At 42.7% G+C, this 19,135-nt stretch overlaps 1 pseudogene; it reads right to left on the minus strand.

Annotated features, from left to right (window-relative positions):
- Positions 1-5,836: 5,836 nt before the first annotated feature.
- Positions 5,837-5,955, minus strand: LOC135051585 (5S ribosomal RNA; annotated as a pseudogene).
- Positions 5,956-19,135: the final 13,180 nt, after the last annotated feature.

Below are 19,135 nucleotides of genomic sequence, written 5' to 3' on the forward strand. Positions count from 1 at the left end.
ATTTAACAAATATTAAATAATTAGATGACCAAAATTTTGTCAAATATACGATACCAGGAGGTGAGTGGGCTGAACCGTGCACTGTTCAGCACCACTTAACACAGACGGCCGTTTCACCTGAAGGTGTCTTGTTCACTGTGTGAGGTAGTGGTGGAAGACAGTCTATTTAAGGCAAAAATGGGAGTGGTCTCAATGTAAGGGCCAATCACAGGAGAGAGGGAGTGAATTATGTGATGTCAATGAGACATCCTGCGCATCACTTCCGGTTTCAAAACCCGGAAGTTATGTCTATTCTGGTTATCTCAGGGGCCTATCTGTGGTTAGATAGGGCTTAAAATACTGAGTGGGATTAGATAAATGCATAAGGAAAATTGAAAAATTAAAGTTGATTGCTAGGGCCAAGATTGGAGCATTAGCTCCGTGACCGGAAGTACTTTGGTCACCGGACTTCTAAGGGGCGCGTCACTAAACATTGATGCGTCACTTCCGGTTGCGAAGGCCGGAAGTGGCGCAGAAAGCCGTCACATCTGAGTTTATGTGCGGCTGAATAAAGGATCACATAAGGCTAGGTATAACTAAGTAAGCCTAAAGAGTGGTATGGGGGTACATACTTGATAGCCCGGATGATGAGGCCGCAATCGGAGTGAAAACTCCGTGACTGGAAGTGGCGTCAGAGCACCATCATGCAAAAAAAGAAAAAAAGGCTTGGCTGCATCACTTCCTGTTTTGAAAAAAACAGGAAAAACTGTGTGCAACCAAAATTATTTTGGTTAAAAAATTGATCTCATGGTGGTATTTATGTTTAACTGGTTGCTAAGTAACCATGAAGTGAGTAAAATGATGATATTTATGCTGAATTGAGAAAAATAAATAATTAAAGTATGCATTAATGATCTATAACTATAAATAGCTGATTAGGGGTGAGGAGAAAAGAAATAAGAAAAAAGAAAAAAAGAGGAAAGAAAAAATTGCTAGTATAATAATGATGATACGGTTGCAACCAGAACATATTGGGGTATCAGGTTCAGCACGCTTGCATACTAAATTATTGAAGGAAAAAGAAAGTAAATAACTGAGTGCAGCCTCTATAGTAGAGCAGGAGGAGTCATGTGATTATTTTTATTTATGTGGTTCCTAAGTAACTATATAGTGAGTAGAAGTTAGTAACGTGTTGGCGCAGTAATAGGTGTATAGTAATTAATTGGAATATAGAATTTAATTGGGTGGGATGTGAGGGATGGAATCAGGGAAAATTTGGGAGAGGGGGGATTCTGGTTAATGGTGGTCCTATTGAGGAAAAAGAAGAAGAAGAAGGGAAAGGGGGAAAAGGGTGTGAACCTTATATGCTAGGAAAAATAGGGGTGGAATGTGAACTAAAGGAGCAGTGGATTGGTATACCAGATTAACATTGCATCTTGATGAGGGAGGGATTGTGAATATGAGGAATGTCTGTGAAAAGAAGTGGGTCATTGTAAATTCATATTGGGGGGAGTGCCTTGAAGGTATGGATGTGGGTATGGGTTAATTGTGTGAATGTGAGGGAATGGGTGAAAATGCTGGATAGGGAGGTTAATTGGATGGGGACAGATGAAAAAGGGGGGGGGAGAAAGGGGGGGGGGTTTGGTGTGTGGAACCTTAGTATAGGTATATTAAAGAACATCAAATAAAAACTCCATAAGTTATATGTTCATTCATGCCTTTTGGTGCAAGACAGTTTAGTTTGAAGGTCCATTTGGATTCATGTTTTAGCAATTCTTGCATCAAATCTCATCCGCGTATTCCTAAGCTTATTCTTTCCAGACCAAAGGCTTTAAGTTCTTTGGGATTGCCCTGATGATGGTTGAAAAAATGGCGTGCCACTGACGTTAATTTTTTCATTTTTTGAATATCGGATGATGCATTTCTCACAGAGCCTATGTGTTCCAAAATGCGTTGTTTCAGGGCTCTTGTGGTAATGCCGACATATTTCATGTCACAACTACATGATATACAGTATACAACCCCAACTGCATTGCAGTTGATAAATTGGTTGATTGGTTTTTCTTCTCCATATCGATCAATAACAGAAGATGTCTTGACCATATGTGGGCATGCTTTGCAATTTCCGCATGGGAAGGAGCCCTTAATGGTTTGCTGTTTTTTAGGGTTTTTGGTGAAGTGGCTACTGGTGAGTTTGTCTTTAAGGTTTCTGGAGCTTCTCCAATTCATGGAGGGTTTTTGTCCTATTGTCTCTGCTAGGTCATTGTCTAGAAGTAAGACTGGCCAGTGCCTGTTAATGGATTCCTGTATCTCCCTCCACTCTCTACAAAAAGTGCCCACGAATCTGAGCTTGTTATCCTGTTCCGGTGATTTGTGAATTTTTGTCTGTGGAAAGATCAACGTGTACCTCGGTGTCTGGCTGGTGTGCCATTTGGCTTTTTTCATAGACCTGTGACTGTAGCCACGTTCTCGTAATCTTGTTGTTAGTTCCTTGCTTTTCTGCGAGAAGGTTGAAGAATCTGAGCAATTTCTTTTCAAGCGTAAGAACTCACCCTTAGGGATATTTTCCACTGTCGGGGGGAAGTGTGCGCTTGTCTGATGTAAAAAGCTGTTTTAGATGTTTCTTTGCGATACAGTTTGGTTTCTATCTGGCCATTGGGTTCTCTGGAAATCACTAGGTCTAAGAAGCATACTGAATCCTTGCTAATGTGGTGTGTGAGTTTGAGATTATTCTCATTGGTGTTCAATTCCTCAATGAATGTTAGTAATAACTTTCTGTCACCTTCCCATATCATGATGATATCATCGATGTAGCGCCACCACGCAACTACATGCCGTGTATACTTCTCATTGTTAGGATGCATCACAATTTCCCTCACCCACCAGCCTAAGTACAGGTTCGCATACGTTGGTGCACAGGCTGCGCCCATCGCTGTACCGCGAGTTTGAAGGTAAAACCTGTCGTTAAAGGTGAAGTAGTTCCTCGTTAATATAAATTCCAATAGTTCAATTAATAGGTCATAGAACTCATTGTTGCCAGCCATTTCGAGAAAGTATCTGACTGCTTTTATACCGATCTGATGTTTGATACTGGTGTAGAGCGATTCTACATCGAGTGTTACCAATAGGTGGTTGTCATCGAGTTGGACATCATGTAGTTTTTGAAGTACATCTGTTGTGTCCCGCAGATACGAGGATGGATTTAACACATGTTGTCGTAAGTGCAGATCCAAAAAGGTACTCGTTTTTTCCAGAATTCCACCCTTTTCCGATACAATTGGTCGTCCTGGTGGTACGGTGATGTTTTTATGAACCTTCGGTAGAAGATATAGTGTGGGTGTTTTGGGTTTGGTGGTTGTTAAATACTCAGTTTCCTCCTTGGTTAGAGTGCCTTGAGAGTATGCTCGATCTAAAATCCTATTGAGGGCGATCCTAAAGTTGTCAGTTGGATCGAACGTTATTTGTTTATAACACTGTATATCCCCCAGTTGTCTCATTGCTTCAATAATATACATTGATTTAGGCCAAAGGACAATGTTGCCCCCCTTGTCAGAGGGCTTGATTACTATATCCGACCAGGACTGTATTTCTCGCAGGGTTCTTCTTTCCATTTTGCTTAGATTGTCGCCATAGAATGGCTTAGATTTGGAATTGGTGTAAATTTTATCTAGGTCACGGGCTACTAACTCTTGAAATACTCTGGTTTCAGGTGAGATATGCTCAGGAGGAAAGAAGGTAGATTTTTTCTTACATTTAGGTCTCGTTGACATGCCTGTTGTGTCCAATTCACCAGTGTGAAGTTCCTCTAGTGTTGCTAGAGCCTCTATTTCTTCTGTGGTGAGTGGTTCGTCTGTTTGATTATGTTCTGTGTCGTTAGCCAACAGAGATTCTTGACGCATTGAGAAGAATTTTCTGAGAAGTAGTTTCCGCCCAAAAAGTTTTAAATCATTTTCCCAAAGGAAGCGATTCAGCGGTTGTGTAGGCGAGAAGGATAAACCTTTGGATAAGAGAGTGATATGGTCATCAGTAAGGATTTTGTCTGAAAGATTAATAACTCTGAGATTGGCCTCCTGTGTTACTTCCTCCTGTTGTTTCTGACTGGGTATCTGGGTTCCCAATTGGTTTGTTCTCGTTGGTTTCTTGCTCCCCCTCCTCGTCTTCTCTTTGTCGAAATCTTGGTCTTCCTCCCCTCCTGTCTGATCCTAAAAAATGAGTCGATGTGGAGTCGTCCCTATAATTGTAAGCTTCTCCTTCCGAATAGCCAGGGTCAGAATATTCTTCTCCCCCTGATGATTCTGCCTCAGAGAAAGTGTATCTGTCTTGCGACTGCGTGTAATCTCTGTGTGTGGATGTTTTACTCCAACAAAATATGTTGCCTTTCTTGAAATCCCTCATGTCTCTAACAAATTTACTTTTCTTTCTATCAATAATTTTTTGTTCGTAGGGTTCAAGTTCTTTCTTGATCTTTTCAAAAGTTTGTTGGAATTTAGTATTGGTTTCCCATTCTTCAAGGCTTTTCCCTAGGTCTTCTATTTCTTTTTCACATGCATTAAGTACTAAGTGATTGTGCTTAATTAAGATAGCCATGAGGTCTTGGGAACATTTCAGAAGTACTCCTTCCCATTCTGTTGTTAGACTGTCCGTAGTTAGTTGAAAGGTCGGCAAGATCTTGGGTCTCAGACCTCTTGGAGTGATTTTATTTTTTACGTAACTTTCCAAAGTTTTAACATCCCATGAAGAGCGCATTCTCTTCTGCAGACAAGATCTTAATTTGTTGAGTTCTGAGTCCCACCCTAGGTTGCCTGAAGATAAGTCTGTTCCACTATTGAAAATGTCTTCCACACTTTGTGATGAAACATGTCTACTACTTAGTTCATTACGAAGGCTAAAAGAAGCCATGCTGGAACTAATAGAAGATAACTGACTTAGTGTCAAAGAAAAGGGGGGGGGAAATAATAGTTTTTTTGGAATGAAAAATTATGACAAATAGATAAACAATATACGTTACTGTAGAGGTGTGTGTGATAAATGAGTGTACTACAAAGGTGATATGCCAAAAATCGGCTTAATGGGACACAAATGTCCTGTCCGTGCTGGAACCTGAAGCTGAAGATTCAATCAGCATAGATGATCAGGAGAAGGTCAGTTTGGTGCCGCACAGGACTATAAAGAAATTTTCTTCAGAATGGGCTCTTATAAAATTTGTCCCTTGTGAACCAACAGTGCATATGCATAAGAAATGCCTGTATCGGTATTCAAGGAGTTACTGTTGTTGGTGGTGCACCCAGAGTCAATAGTACGTGTCAAAGTTACAAAAGGAAAAGAGAGACTCTGTGTTGGGGCACACTTGAAAAACTAAAACTTAACTTTTAATTAAAGTATGATAAAATTATGGTACACAAATAAACACACATATATAATATATAATATATGATACATAATACTTCAGAAGAAGGTCAAATGATTCTCACTAGAAAAATAATAATTAAGAGTGACAATTCTCTAAGTAATATTAGTATTTAAGGTGACAGTGACACCTGAGATGAAAATATTAAGAATTTAATTTCAGCATAACAAAATAATAAATTCTTTGACATGTGGTACATAGGCATTGGATATCATAAATTTAGACTAAGATTTTAGTTCATCAACCAATGCCTATTGTAATGGTGTGTCCTGGTAACGGTTAATCTGCTATTTATAAATTTCTGATCAACAAGTGCAATATGCAGAAGGCTCTAGATGAGTACATGATCAGAAAGAATGATTAAATAAGAAGAAAGGAATATAGATGTGAAATCGGTAACACTCAAAGGTTGCACCAACACCTCTGCTTTTCACATGAATGCAGAGATATTTATTACTGCACCTAATATTCCCTAGCAGTCTCCCATCTAGGTACTGATCAGGCTATTCACTGCTTAGCTTCCAAGATCAGGCGAGATTGGGCGTAGCCAGTGAGATATGGCAGTAATATCACATAGATTGTGAATGAGAGGGTGTATGGTTATTGGCACATACCAGATAGAGTACTTCTACTGTCCATTATTGTGCACAGTCTCTCTGTTACTTTTGCATTGCAGAGAAGTTATATGACTGGCGTCAGGATGAGAGAGTACTGAAAAAGCAAGATATAGGAAACGTATAGGTTCAGGGCCCGTCTTCTGCTGTCCACTGTCATATAAAATTTATATAGCGGGCAGTGGATGAGAGAGGCGGGTTACCTGGGCCTAATGAATATTAGTGTGAAATTACACAGATATCTTAAGGTTTCTTATGATAGTGCAGCATCCGAATTCAGATATTGCATATTCTTAATCCTAATAGTAGTGGGCAAAAGAAATATTATTTCCGCTGTTAGCGATGCTCCTAGGGTACTGCAAAGGGTAACCGAAACCAGCTGTTAGAGATATCCCAAAAACAAACGTAATAAATATGAATTATATTTCACTAATTGAAGTATGAGAATGAGAGAAAAAAACCTCAAAGAGCGTTAGATGTCTTAACACTGTAAATAATAAGTAGCAGATTTAACAAATATTAAATAATTAGATGACCAAAATTTTGTCAAATATACGATACCAGGAGGTGAGTGGGCTGAACCGTGCACTGTTCAGCACCACTTAACACAGACGGCCGTTTCACCTGAAGGTGTCTTGTTCACTGTGTGAGGTAGTGGTGGAAGACAGTCTATTTAAGGCAAAAATGGGAGTGGTCTCAATGTAAGGGCCAATCACAGGAGAGAGGGAGTGAATTATGTGATGTCAATGAGACATCATGCGCATCACTTCCGGTTTCAAAACCCGGAAGTTATGTCTATTCTGGTTATCTCAGGGGCCTATCTGTGGTTAGATAGGGCTTAAAATACTGAGTGGGATTAGATAAATGCATAAGGAAAATTGAAAAATTAAAGTTGATTGCTGGGACCAAGATTGGAGCATTAGCTCCATGACCGGAAGTACTTTGGTCACCGGACTTCTAAGGGACGTGTCACTAGACATTGACGCGGCCAGGTGTTTCTGTCGGCCACTTGGGTCGCTTAGCTTAGCCATCCAGCGACCTTGGTGCACCTCTTTTTTTCTTTGCATCATGTGCTTGTTTGGGACTATTTTTTAAATCTGCCATCCTGTCTGACACTGCAGTGCCACTCCTTGATGGGCCAGGTGTTTGTGTCGGCCACTTGGGTTGCTTAGCATAGCCATCCAGCGACCTCGGTGCAAATTTTAGGACTAAAAATAATATTGTGAGGTGTAAGGTGTTCAGAATAGACTGGAAATGAGGGGAAATTATGGTTATTGAGGTTAATAATACTATGGGTTCAAAATGACCCCCAAATTCTATGATTTAAGCTGTTTTTGAGGGTTTTTTGTAAAAAAAACACCCAAATCCAAAACATACCCGAATCCGACAAAACATTTTCAGGGAGGTTTTGCCAAAACGCGTCCGAATCCAAAACACGCCCGCGGAACCGAATCCAAAACCAAAACACAAAACCCGAAAAATTTCCGGTGCACATCACTAGTATATATATATATATATATATATATATAATATTTTGAGTGTGTAAGTGTGTTTTAATAAATTTTTACTTTCACAGTGTGTGTGTTGTGTTTTTATTTGGGTATTTTTTTGTTGTAGAACTACAGGTGCCAGCGGGCCCGTTAATTCCCCGCATGTTGGTACTTGAGGTTCTCCAAGTACCAGCAAGCGGGGGAGGCTTGCTGGGCCTTGTAGTTCCACAACATAAAAACAATATTCTTTTTTTTACACACTTATGGCTATCAGCATGGCACCCACCGCCCAGGGGTGCTGGGGACAGCCTCGGGCTTCACCCCTGGCCCTTGGTGTCTGGAGGGGGGGTGGGCTTGATTTAAAGGGTCCCCACTCCTCCAGGGAACCCCGGCCAGGAGTGACTAGTTGGGGCGGTAATGCCACGGCCGCAGGGACCTACATAAATGTGTCCCCCGGCTGTGGCATTATGTCCCTGGCTAGTGGAGCCCGGTGCTGGTTTTAAAAATACGGGGGACCCCTACATCTTTTGTCCCCCATAATTTTTGTAACCAGGATCGGACTAAGAGCCCGATGCTGGTTGTCTAAATATGAGGAACCCCTGTCCAATTTTCCCCCAGTATTTAAACAGCCAGGACTGGCTCAAAGAGCCCGAGGCTGGTTATACTTAGGAGGAGGGACCTCACGCATTTTTTTTGTTACATTTTTTAACCCATTCAGACCCTTCTCCATTAAGTTAATGGAAGCCCTGGACAACAAAATTGCATTCATGTCCTCCTCCCACTACCATCTCAGTCCCAAACACTAATTTTTATTTTTTTTTCTATAAAAATGTACAATATATCACAAGTATGATGAGCAGGCAGGCAGCGGGCATTGGCGGCATCGGACTGAGATGCAAATTAGTAGTGGAGGGCTGGGTCAGTTGATGGTGGGCAAGTTTGTAAGCCATTGGTGGTGGCATCAGCTCAGAGGCAGTAGCGGGCATTGGCTCAGCGGCGGTAGGGGTCATCGGCAGGATAAGGCGGACATTATGGCTATAGTGCCTCACCAGCCACTGACCTCACCGCACGCCACTGCAGTGTGCACATGCAGCAGCCATACTGCAAATGCAATCACATCTCACTTATGTGAATGCCTCTGCCTGACTGACAGGCAGAGGCATTTGCGGGGCGGAACAGGGTGGCGAGATGGCGTTGCGGGGGCATCGACTCTGCATTGGATGGGTGTGTCATTAAAAAATGGGGGCAGGTTTTGGGCGGCCGCGTGACATCACACACAGCCGCTGCAACCTGAAAAATGGCTGCCCTCCACCTGCCTTCACAGCCTGGTTGAGGAGGCAGGGAGGCTTCCACAAATCAGCAATGCAATCACAATTGCATTGCAATCGTGATCTCTGCAGGGTGTTTACATGCTGGGTGGCCTTGCCCTGTGCTGGGCGTTTACATGCGATCACAGCCTTTGGTTGCAGGACAGTATCAAAACTGCAACTTAGTCCAGTCAGTAGGTATCAAAGTTTCAAGCCCTGGTCACTTCTTTTGAATGTTTTGTGTAGTGACAGAGTATTGAGCATTTAAAGGAAAGAAATTCTTTAAATAAATTGAAGATTTTCATTGTCAGCTCAGTGTAAAATTGCCCGCTGCAGATATACATATTGATAAAGAAGCCCCTTTAAGCAGAACAACCCCCAAGATTGAGGCTTCTTTGGCGGTATATGGTTAAGCTAAAATCCTTTTCCACTGCCAGGTTTCATCGTATCAAGCTCACATGCTAAGAAAATCACAACAATTCTAGAATACAAGTTGTTCTATTTTCAAATTCACACCTAATGATCACAGATGATCAATCTCTGGTTGGCATTTCCATTAAACCTGTTGATACTAGACAATCAATTTTACAAGACAGTATTGATTTTTTTTTTGAGTAGGACATTTAGGCTGCAGTTTCCAAAAATGTGAGTTTGCCGGGAGTTAAAACGAAAGTTAGAGTTAACCCGCATCTTAAAGTAAACCAGTTTCAATGAAGATGATTTCTATTCTACATAAAAGCAAAGGCTGATGCACAAAGACCTTGTTAAGTAGTAAAAAAAGATCTTTTTTGAATGTGACACAGCAAATTATATTAAGGGTCATTCCGAGTTGATCGTAGCCCTGCAAAATTTTGCAGGGCTACGATCATGTCCATAGACATGCGGGGGGACGCCCAGCACAGGGCTATCCCGCCCCGCATGTCAGTGCCACCCCCCACCCAGCAGAAGTGCAAAAGTATTGCACAGCTGCGATTCTTTTGCACTTTAGGAGTAGCTCCCGGCCGTCACACGCAGCTGCTGCGGCCCACCCCCCACACGGTCCGGCCACGCCTGCATTGGCTGGACCGCACCCATGAAACGGTGGCAAAACGCCGCCGCTACACCCCCCCCCCCCATCGACCGCCTCTGCCTGTCAATCAGGCAGAGGCGATCGTAGCGCAGCTATGGCTTTTGACCGTCGGGCATGCACCGGCGCACTGAGGTTTGGGGACTATTTTTTTGAAGTGCCATCCTGCCTAACACTGCAGTGCCACTCCTAGATGGGCCAGGTGTTTGTGTCGGCCACTTGTGTCGCTTAGCTTAGCCATCCAGCGACCTCGGTGCAAATTTTAGGACTAAAAATAATATTGTGAGGTGTTCAGAATAGACTGAAAATGAGTGCAAGTAATGGTTATTGAGGTTAATAAAACTATGGGATCAAAATGACCCCCAAATTCTATGATTTAAGCTGTTTTTGAGGGGTTTTTTGTAAAAAAACACCCGAATCTAAAACACACCCGAATCCGACAAAAAAAATTCAGGGAGGTTTTGCCAAAACGCGTCCGACTCCAAAACACGGCCGCGGAACCGAATCCAAAACCAAAACACAAAACCCGAAAAATTTCCGGTGCACATCACTAGTTGGTTATATTGTTTCTGGCTGCTTTATTTTTACACTGCAATTTAGATTTTGGTGTGAACACACCCCAGTCCCCACCCAAATCTAACCTCTCTGCATATGTTATATCTGCCCCACCTGCACTGTACATGGTTTTGCCCATTAGCTAACAAATTTGCTGCTGCAATCAGGTCTGAATTAGGCCCTCTGTTCGGCAGCCAAAACACAGGACTGTGCCACGAGGTCACATGCTAATGAGTGATGGTCACTAGATTGCCAGGGCTATTTTATTGCCCCAGTCCTTCCCTGGATCAGATTAACCAATGCTTTGGAGAACACAGCTGAATTGCAGTGCACAGTACCAGAGAGCAGCTGCAGTTGTAGTGAGCAAGTTCCCTTGTTGAGCTTGTTCAGCATATCGGTTGTTGCAATTGATGTGGTTATCTGTTTTGCAATGTATTTCAAATACTGTCATTGTGTAATATATAATTGTGTTACACTTTGCAGCAGATGTGATTGTGGACTTTGTTAATGGTCATCCTAATTTGCAAACATCAATTCACTATTAACTTTTTGTTGTCTTACTATGTTCTGTCATTATGCAGATTAACAGAAAAAAAAAACAGTCAAATGTACTGTAGCACAGAAGTAAAGATCCATTACAGCCTATAAGTTTGCTCAGTATAAAATGTCCTAAAATGGTCCCTGTCCTTATGTAGTTACAGGTATAGGGGTTAATTCCAAGTTGATCGCAGCAGGAAATTTTTTAGCAGTTGGGCAAAACCATGGCCCTCATTCCGAGTCGTTCGCTCGGTATATTTCATCGCATCGCAGTGAAATTCCGCTTAGTACGCATGCGCAATATTCGCACTGCGACTGCGCCAAGTAATTTAACAATGAAGATAGTATTTTTACTCACGGCTTTTTCTTCGCTCCGGCGATCGTAATGTGATTGACAGGAAATGGGTGTTACTGGGCGGAAACACGGCGTTTCAGGGGCGTGTGGTTAAAAACGCTACCGTTTCCGGAAAAAACGCAGGAGTGGCCGGAGAAACGGAGGAGTGTCTGGGCGAACGCTGGGTGTGTTTATGACGTCAAACCAGGAACGACAAGCACTGAACTGATCGCAGATGCCGAGTAAGTCTGAAGCTACTCTGAAACTGCTAAGTAGTTTGTAATCGCAATATTGCGAATACATCGGTCGCAATTTTAAGAAGCTAAGATTCACTCCCAGTAGGCGGCGGCTTAGCGTGTGTAACTCTGCTAAAATCGCCTTGCGAGCGATCAACTCGGAATGAGGGCCCATGTGCACTGCAGGGAGGGAGGGGGGGGGGGGCAGATATAACATTTGCAGAGAGAGTTAGATTTGGGTGGGGTGTATTCAAACTGAAATCTAAATTGCAGTGTAAAAATAAAGCAGCCAGTATTTACCCTGCTCAGAAACAAAAAAAACCACCCAAATCTAACTCTCTCTGCAAATGTTATATCTGCCCCCCCCGCAGTGCACATGGTTTTGCCCAATTGCTAACAAACTTGAGGCTGCGATCAACTCAGAATTACCCCCATTGTACTGTAAGTTTACAATCTACATGACAGATACTGTAGTAACATGAATCCTGACACTAAAAGGATAATGAATAAGGGCCCTCATTCCGAGTTGTTCGCTCGCTAGCTGCTTTTAGCAGCATTGCACACGCTAAGCCGCCGCCCTCTGGGAGTGTATCTTAGCATAGCAGAATTGCGAACGAAAGATTAGCAGAATTGCGAATAGAAATTTCTTAGCAGTTTCTGAGTAGCTCGAGACTTAAGGTGTGTACACACGGTGAGATATTTTCTTTCGATTTTGGCTATATAGTCAAAATCGCAAGAAAAGTTAGTGCAGATCGCAAGGCGAAAGTCACCTTGCGATCCCGATGCGCGGTCCCGCCAGGTCGGTATCGCAAGAAAAGATAGACCGTACAGGCAAGTCAATCCTTGCTAGATCGGTGTACTATCTAGTTCTTCTCACATGTCAATTACATCTCACATAAGCCAAAATCTCACATAAGCCAAAATCGTAAGCACACATAGTCCATATCTCAAGAAAAGTTAGTCAGAATCTGTCCTATCTGGCCTCCGGGGAGTTCAAGGGAAATCGCAAGTAAAAATAGGACATAGCAAGGATCTCACCGTGTGTACATACCCTAACTCCTACACTGCAATCAGTTCAGTCAGTTTCGTTCCTGGTTTGACGTCACAAACACACCCAGCGTTCGGCCAGACACTCCCCCGTTTCTTCAGACACTCCCGCGTTTTTCCCAGAAATGCCAGCGTTTCTCCGCACACTCCCAGAAAACGGCCAGTTTCCGCCCAGAAATACCCACTTCCTGTCAATCACACTCCGATCACCAGAACGATGAAAAAACTTTGTTACGCCGTGAGTAAAATACCAAACTTTTGTGCTAATTTACTTGGCGCAGGCGCACTGCGAACATTGTGCATGCGCAGTTTGCGACTAATCGCTCCGTAGCAAAAAAAAATAACGAGCGAACAACTCGGAATGACCCCCAATAAACGGTAATAAATAGATGATAAATAAATAGATGATAAATGCATGATTGTCTATAAATCTAAATTTAATAACGACCAATGTGTGTATACTGTATGAAAAAAATTGTAAATGAAAATGAATAATTAGAAACAACCCATATACTGTATGTAAGTCCCAATAAATAAAATTCAGCAATAGGACCGACCAGAAAGTAGATGATATGCAAACCAAGGGTAACACAATGAGGGTATCCAATTACCTGCAGTCATTTACTGCTGGTAATTCTTTCGCCGAGGGCTATCCTATTGTACCTAAAAAGCGAGCATAAGCAGCGAGTTATCGGGATTATGTTTCACCTGCCTCAGGTTGGCAAAACAGAATCCCTGATAAGCGTTGGCTTTTCAGGGACCTGAACGCAAAAACATACAGGTTTCACCAAACCTGTGTGTTTTCACTAGAAACATAATTTTTTAAGGGTGACTTATAAAAAGTAATCAGTAAAACATTGGGGGGGTGGGGGGGCGTCATTTTTCACACTTGATGCTCTTTTGCCCTTAACTGGATACCACCTAATGGGCTTTATTCTGTGTCATATAGCTGAACATTTTTTTCCAACTGCACATGCTAGAAAATTTCTGATATCCCCCTTACGGTGCATGCTGTACACAAAGTATAAGCACAAAAGTACTATTGTGATTGGGAAAGACGGCAATGTGAAATAGTGATAGGCATTCTTGGGCGGAGACTGAGTGGTGGCTAGTATTGCAAGCACAAATGTTCCCTTGAGTTGGCTTGTTATGGGAGTGTTGAGGGCATTCCTAGATGCATATCCACAGACAAAGGAGGCATGGGCATAACTATAGTGGGTACAACTTTAGTGAGGTGCCAATGCTATGGGGCATAAAGGCTTAGGGGGGGGGGCCTGGACCCAGGTTATAAAGTTGCAGATCAAGTTCCCAGATTTTCCTGCTAAACAACAGGGTCTGATGCATTGCACAGCCAGAATTTACTTTATATTTTCAGTGAGAGGTGTGACTAGTGGATTATATAATGGTAAGGGGGCACTGTAATGTGGCACAATAGAAACTGGGGCACTGTCATGTGGCATAATTTGACCTAGAGGGCACTCTAATGTGGCATTATATGAACTGTGTGTCATAATGTGTTCTGGCAGCCTTATAATGTGACATCATGTAAACTTGGGAGCTATGATGGTTCCGAAAATAAACTAGGGCACTACTATGGGGCATAATGTTAACTAGGGCACTAATATAGTTCAGAAAATGAACTATGGCACTATTATGGGGCAAAAAATTAATAGCTGCTGCGGAGAGGTGTCTCTCAAGAAGCATTGGTACAGGGGCCCCTTCTATATGTTGGAATGGGGCCCGTAAAGTCATGGTTGAAACCCTGATTAAGGGTTAAAGTGCTATATGTGAGGTAAAAGTTGCTGTAAATAAAGTGATAACTCTATATTGAGAAAAGCAAACATGAAATATATATTTATAAATGGTTAATTTAATGTATTTACACCTCAGAGGAGGATTATAATATATATATATATATATATATATATATATACTTTATTTATTTACACTTAACTGATATGTACCATTAAAATGTATGCATATACACAATGGTGGCCAGTGACTGAGGGAACACTATAGCAGCTTCTCTCTCTCCTATCTCTCAATCACCAGTGGGGTGATTGCCAGTGAGAGGGGCCTATCTCCCAGGCCTATCACCCAGAGTAAGATGGGGTGATTACTAGTGATGAGCGGGTTCGGATCCTCGGGATCCAAACCCGCCCTAACTTCACCTTTTTTTTCACGGGTCCGAGCGACTCGGATCCTCCCGCCTTGCTCGGTTAACCCGAGCGCGCCCGAACGTCATCATCCCGCTGTCGGATTCTCGCGAGATTCGGATTCTATATAAGGAGCCGCGCGTCGCCGTCATTTTCACACGTGCATTGAGATTGATAGGGAGAGGACGTGGCTGGCGTCCTCTCCGTTATAGTAGAAGAAAAGAGTAAAGAGACTGAGTGACTTATAATTGTGGGGAGGATTGGGGACGGGGAGCAGCTGTTGGAGTACAGTGCAGGGTTTTGATTATACCACCAGTGAGTTTAATCCTTTGTTTCTCTGCCTGAAAAAAACGCTCCACCATATCTGTGCTCACTCAGTGTGCTGCACTGCTGCATGATATATCTGTGCTGAGTGCACTGCTCAGTGCTCACACTGCCTAATTGTGGGGACTGGGGAGCAGTTATAGCAGGAGTACACTGCACAGTTTTGCTGACAGTGACCACCAGTCCAGTATACGTTTGTCTGCCTGAAAAACACTCCTGTGGTGGCTTTTTTTCCCTTCATACTAGTTTAGCAGTCTGCTGACAGTGTCCACCAGGTCCTTTATTATTATACAGTATATTATATATATATATAGCAGTACGGTAGGCCACGGCTGTACCTACCTCTGTGTCGTCAGTGCACTCGTCGTCCATAAGTAATATAATACTATACTATCCATCCATCTTCATTGTATAACTGTGGTGGCTTTTTTTTTCTTCATACTAGTTTAGCAGTCTGCTGACAGTGTCCACCAGGTCCGTTATTATTATATAGTATATTATATATATATATATAGCAGTACGGTAGGCCACGGCTGTACCTACCTCTGTGTCGTCAGTGCACTCGTCGTCCATAAGTAATATAATACTATACTATCCATCCATCAACATTGTATACCTGTGGTGGCTTTTTTTTTCTTCATACTAGTTTAGCAGTCTGCTGACAGTGTCCACCAGGTCCGTTATTATTATACAGTATATTATATATATATATAGCAGTACGGTAGGCCACGGCTGTACCTACCTCTGTGTCATCAGTGCACTCGTCGTCCATAAGTAATATAATACTATGCTATCCATCCATCTACACTGTATACCTGTGGTGGCTTTTTTTTTCTTCATACTAGTTTAGCAGTCTGCTGACAGTGTCCACCAGGTCCGTTATTATTATACAGTATATTATATATATATATAGCAGTCGGTAGGCCACGGCTGTACCTACCTCTGTGTCGTCAGTGCACTCGTCGTCCATAAGTAATATAATACTATACTATCCATCCATCTACATTGTATACTTGTGGTGGCTTTTTTTTTCTTCATACTAGTTTAGCAGTCTGCTGACAGTGTCCACCAGGTCCGTTATTATTATACAGTATATTATATATATATATAGCAGTACGGTAGGCCACGGCTGTACCTACCTCTGTGTCGTCAGTGCACTCGTCGTCCATAAGTAATATAATACTAAACTATCCATCCATCTACATTATATACCTGTGGTGGCTTTTTTTTCTTCATACTAGTTTAGCAGTCTGCTGACAGTGTCCACCAGGTCTGTTATTATTATACAGTATATTATATATATATATATATAGCAGTACGGTAGGCCACGGCTGTACCTACCTCTGTGTCGTCAGTGCACTCGTCGTCCATAAGTAATATAATACTATACTATCCATCCATCAACATTGTATACCTGTGGTGGCTTTTTTTTTTCTTCATACTAGTTTAGCAGTCTGCTGACAGTGTCCACCAGGTCCGTTATTATTATACAGTATATTATATATATATATAGCAGTACGGTAGGCCACGGCTGTACCTACCTCTGTGTCATCAGTGCACTCGTCGTCCATAAGTAATATAATACTATGCTATCCATCCATCTACACTGTATACCTGTGGTGGCTTTTTTTTTCTTCATACTAGTTTAGCAGTCTGCTGACAGTGTCCACCAGGTCCGTTATTATTATACAGTATATTATATATATATATAGCAGTACGGTAGGCCACGGCTGTACCTACCTCTGTGTCGTCAGTGCACTCGTCGTCCATAAGTAATATAATACTATACTATCCATCCATCTACATTGTATACCTGTGGTGGCTTTTTTTTTCTTCATACTAGTTTAGCAGTCTGCTGACAGTGTCCACCAGGTCCGTTATTATTATACAGTATATTATATATATATATAGCAGTACGGAAGGCCACGGCTGTACCTACCTCTGTGTCGTCAGTGCACTCGTCGTCCATAAGTAATATAATACTATACTATCCATCCATCTACATTGTATACCTGTGGTGGCTTTTTTTTCTTCATACTAGATTAGCAGTCTGCTGACAGTGTCCACCAGGTCTGTTATTATTATACAGTATATTATATATATATATATAGCAGTACGGTAGGCCACGGCTGTACCTACCTCTGTGTCGTCAGTGCACTCGTCGTCCATAAGTAATATAATACTATACTATCCATCCATCTACATTGTATACCTGTGGTGGCTTTTTTTTTCTTCATACTAGTTTAGCAGTCTGCTGACAGTGTCCACCAGGTCCGTTATTATTATACAGTATATTATATATATATATATAGCAGTACGGTAGGTCACGGCTGTACCTACCTCTGTGTCATCAGTCGTCCTCCATAAGTAATATAATACTATACTATCCATCCATCTACATTGTATACCTGTGGTGGCTTTTAATTGTGCGCATTAAAATATGGAGAGCAAAAATGTGGAGGTTAAAAAAATAGGGAAAGATCAAGATCCACTTCCACCTCGTGCTGAAGCTGCTGCCACTAGTCATGGCCGAGATGATGAAATGCCATCAACGTCGTCTGCCAAGGCCGATGCCCAATGTCATAGTACAGAGCATGTAAAATCCAAAACACAAAAGATCAGTAAAATGACCCAAAAATCAAAATTAAAAGCGTCTGAGGAGAAGCGTAAACTTGCCAATATGCCATTTACGACACGGAGTGGCAAGGAACGGCTGAGGCCCTGGCCTTTGTTCATGGCTAGTGGTTCAGCTTCACATGATGATGGAAGCACTCATCCTCTCGCTAGAAAAAAGAAAAGACTTAAGCTGGCAAAAGCACAGCAAAGAACTGTGCGTTCTTCGAAATCCCAAATCCCAAAGGAGAGTCCAATTGTGTCGGTTGCGATGCCTGACCTTCCCAACACTGGACGGGAAGAGCTTGCGCCTTCCACCATTTGCACGCCCCCTGCAAGTGCTGGAAGGAGCACCCGCAGTCCAGTTCCTGATAGTCAAATTGAAGATGTCAGTGTTGAAGTACACCAGGATGAGGATATGGGTGTTGCTGGCGCTGGGGAGGAAATTGACAAGGAGGATTCTGATGGTGAGGTGGTTTGTTTAAGTCAGGCACCCGGGGGAGATACCTGTTGTCCGTGGGAGGAATATGGCCATTGACATGCCTGGTCAAAATACAAAAAAAAAAATCAGCTCTTCAGTGTGGAATTATTTCAACAGAAATGCGGACAACTGGTGTCAAGCCATGTGTTGCCTTTGTCAAGCTGTAATAAGCAGGGGTAAGGACGTTAACCACCTCGGAACATCCTCCCTTATACGTCACCTGCAGCGCATTCATAATAAGTCAGTGACAAGTTCAAAAACTTTGGGCGACAGCGGAAGCAGTCCACTGACCAGTAAATCCCTTCCTCTTGTAACCAAGCTCGCGCAAACCACACCACCAACTCCCTCAGTGTCAATTTCCTCCTTACACAGGAAAGCCAATAGTCCTGCAGGCCATGTCACTGGCAAGTCTGACGAGTCCTCTCCTGCCTGGGATTCCTCCGATGCATCCTTGAGTGTAACGCCTACTGCTGCTGGCGCTGCTGTTGTTTCTGCTGGGAGTCGATCGTCATCCCAGAGGGGAAGTCGGAAGACCACTTGTACTACTTCCAGTAAGCAATTGACTGTCCAACAGTCCTTTGCGAGGAAGATGAAATATCACAGCAGTCATCCTGTTGCAAAGCGGATAACTCAGGCCTTGACAACTATGTTGGTGTTAGACGTGCGTCCAGTATCCGCCGTTAGTTCACGGGGAACTAGACAATTGCTTGAGGTAGTATGCCCCCGTTACCAAATACCATCTAGGTTCCACTTCTCTAGGCAGGCGATACCGAGAATGTACACGGACGTCAGAAAAAGACTCACCAGTGTCCTAAAAAATGCAGTTGTACCCAATGTCCACTTAACCACGGATATGTGGACAAGTGGAGCAGGGCAGACTCAGGATTACATGACTGTGACAGCCCACTGGGTAGATGTATTGCCTCCCGCTGCAAGAACAGCAGCGGCGGCACCAGTAGCAGCATCTCGCAAACGCCAACTCATTCCTA

This window comes from Pseudophryne corroboree, chromosome 2 (genome assembly GCF_028390025.1).
Source record: "Pseudophryne corroboree isolate aPseCor3 chromosome 2, aPseCor3.hap2, whole genome shotgun sequence".
NCBI lineage: Eukaryota > Metazoa > Chordata > Amphibia > Anura > Myobatrachidae > Pseudophryne > Pseudophryne corroboree.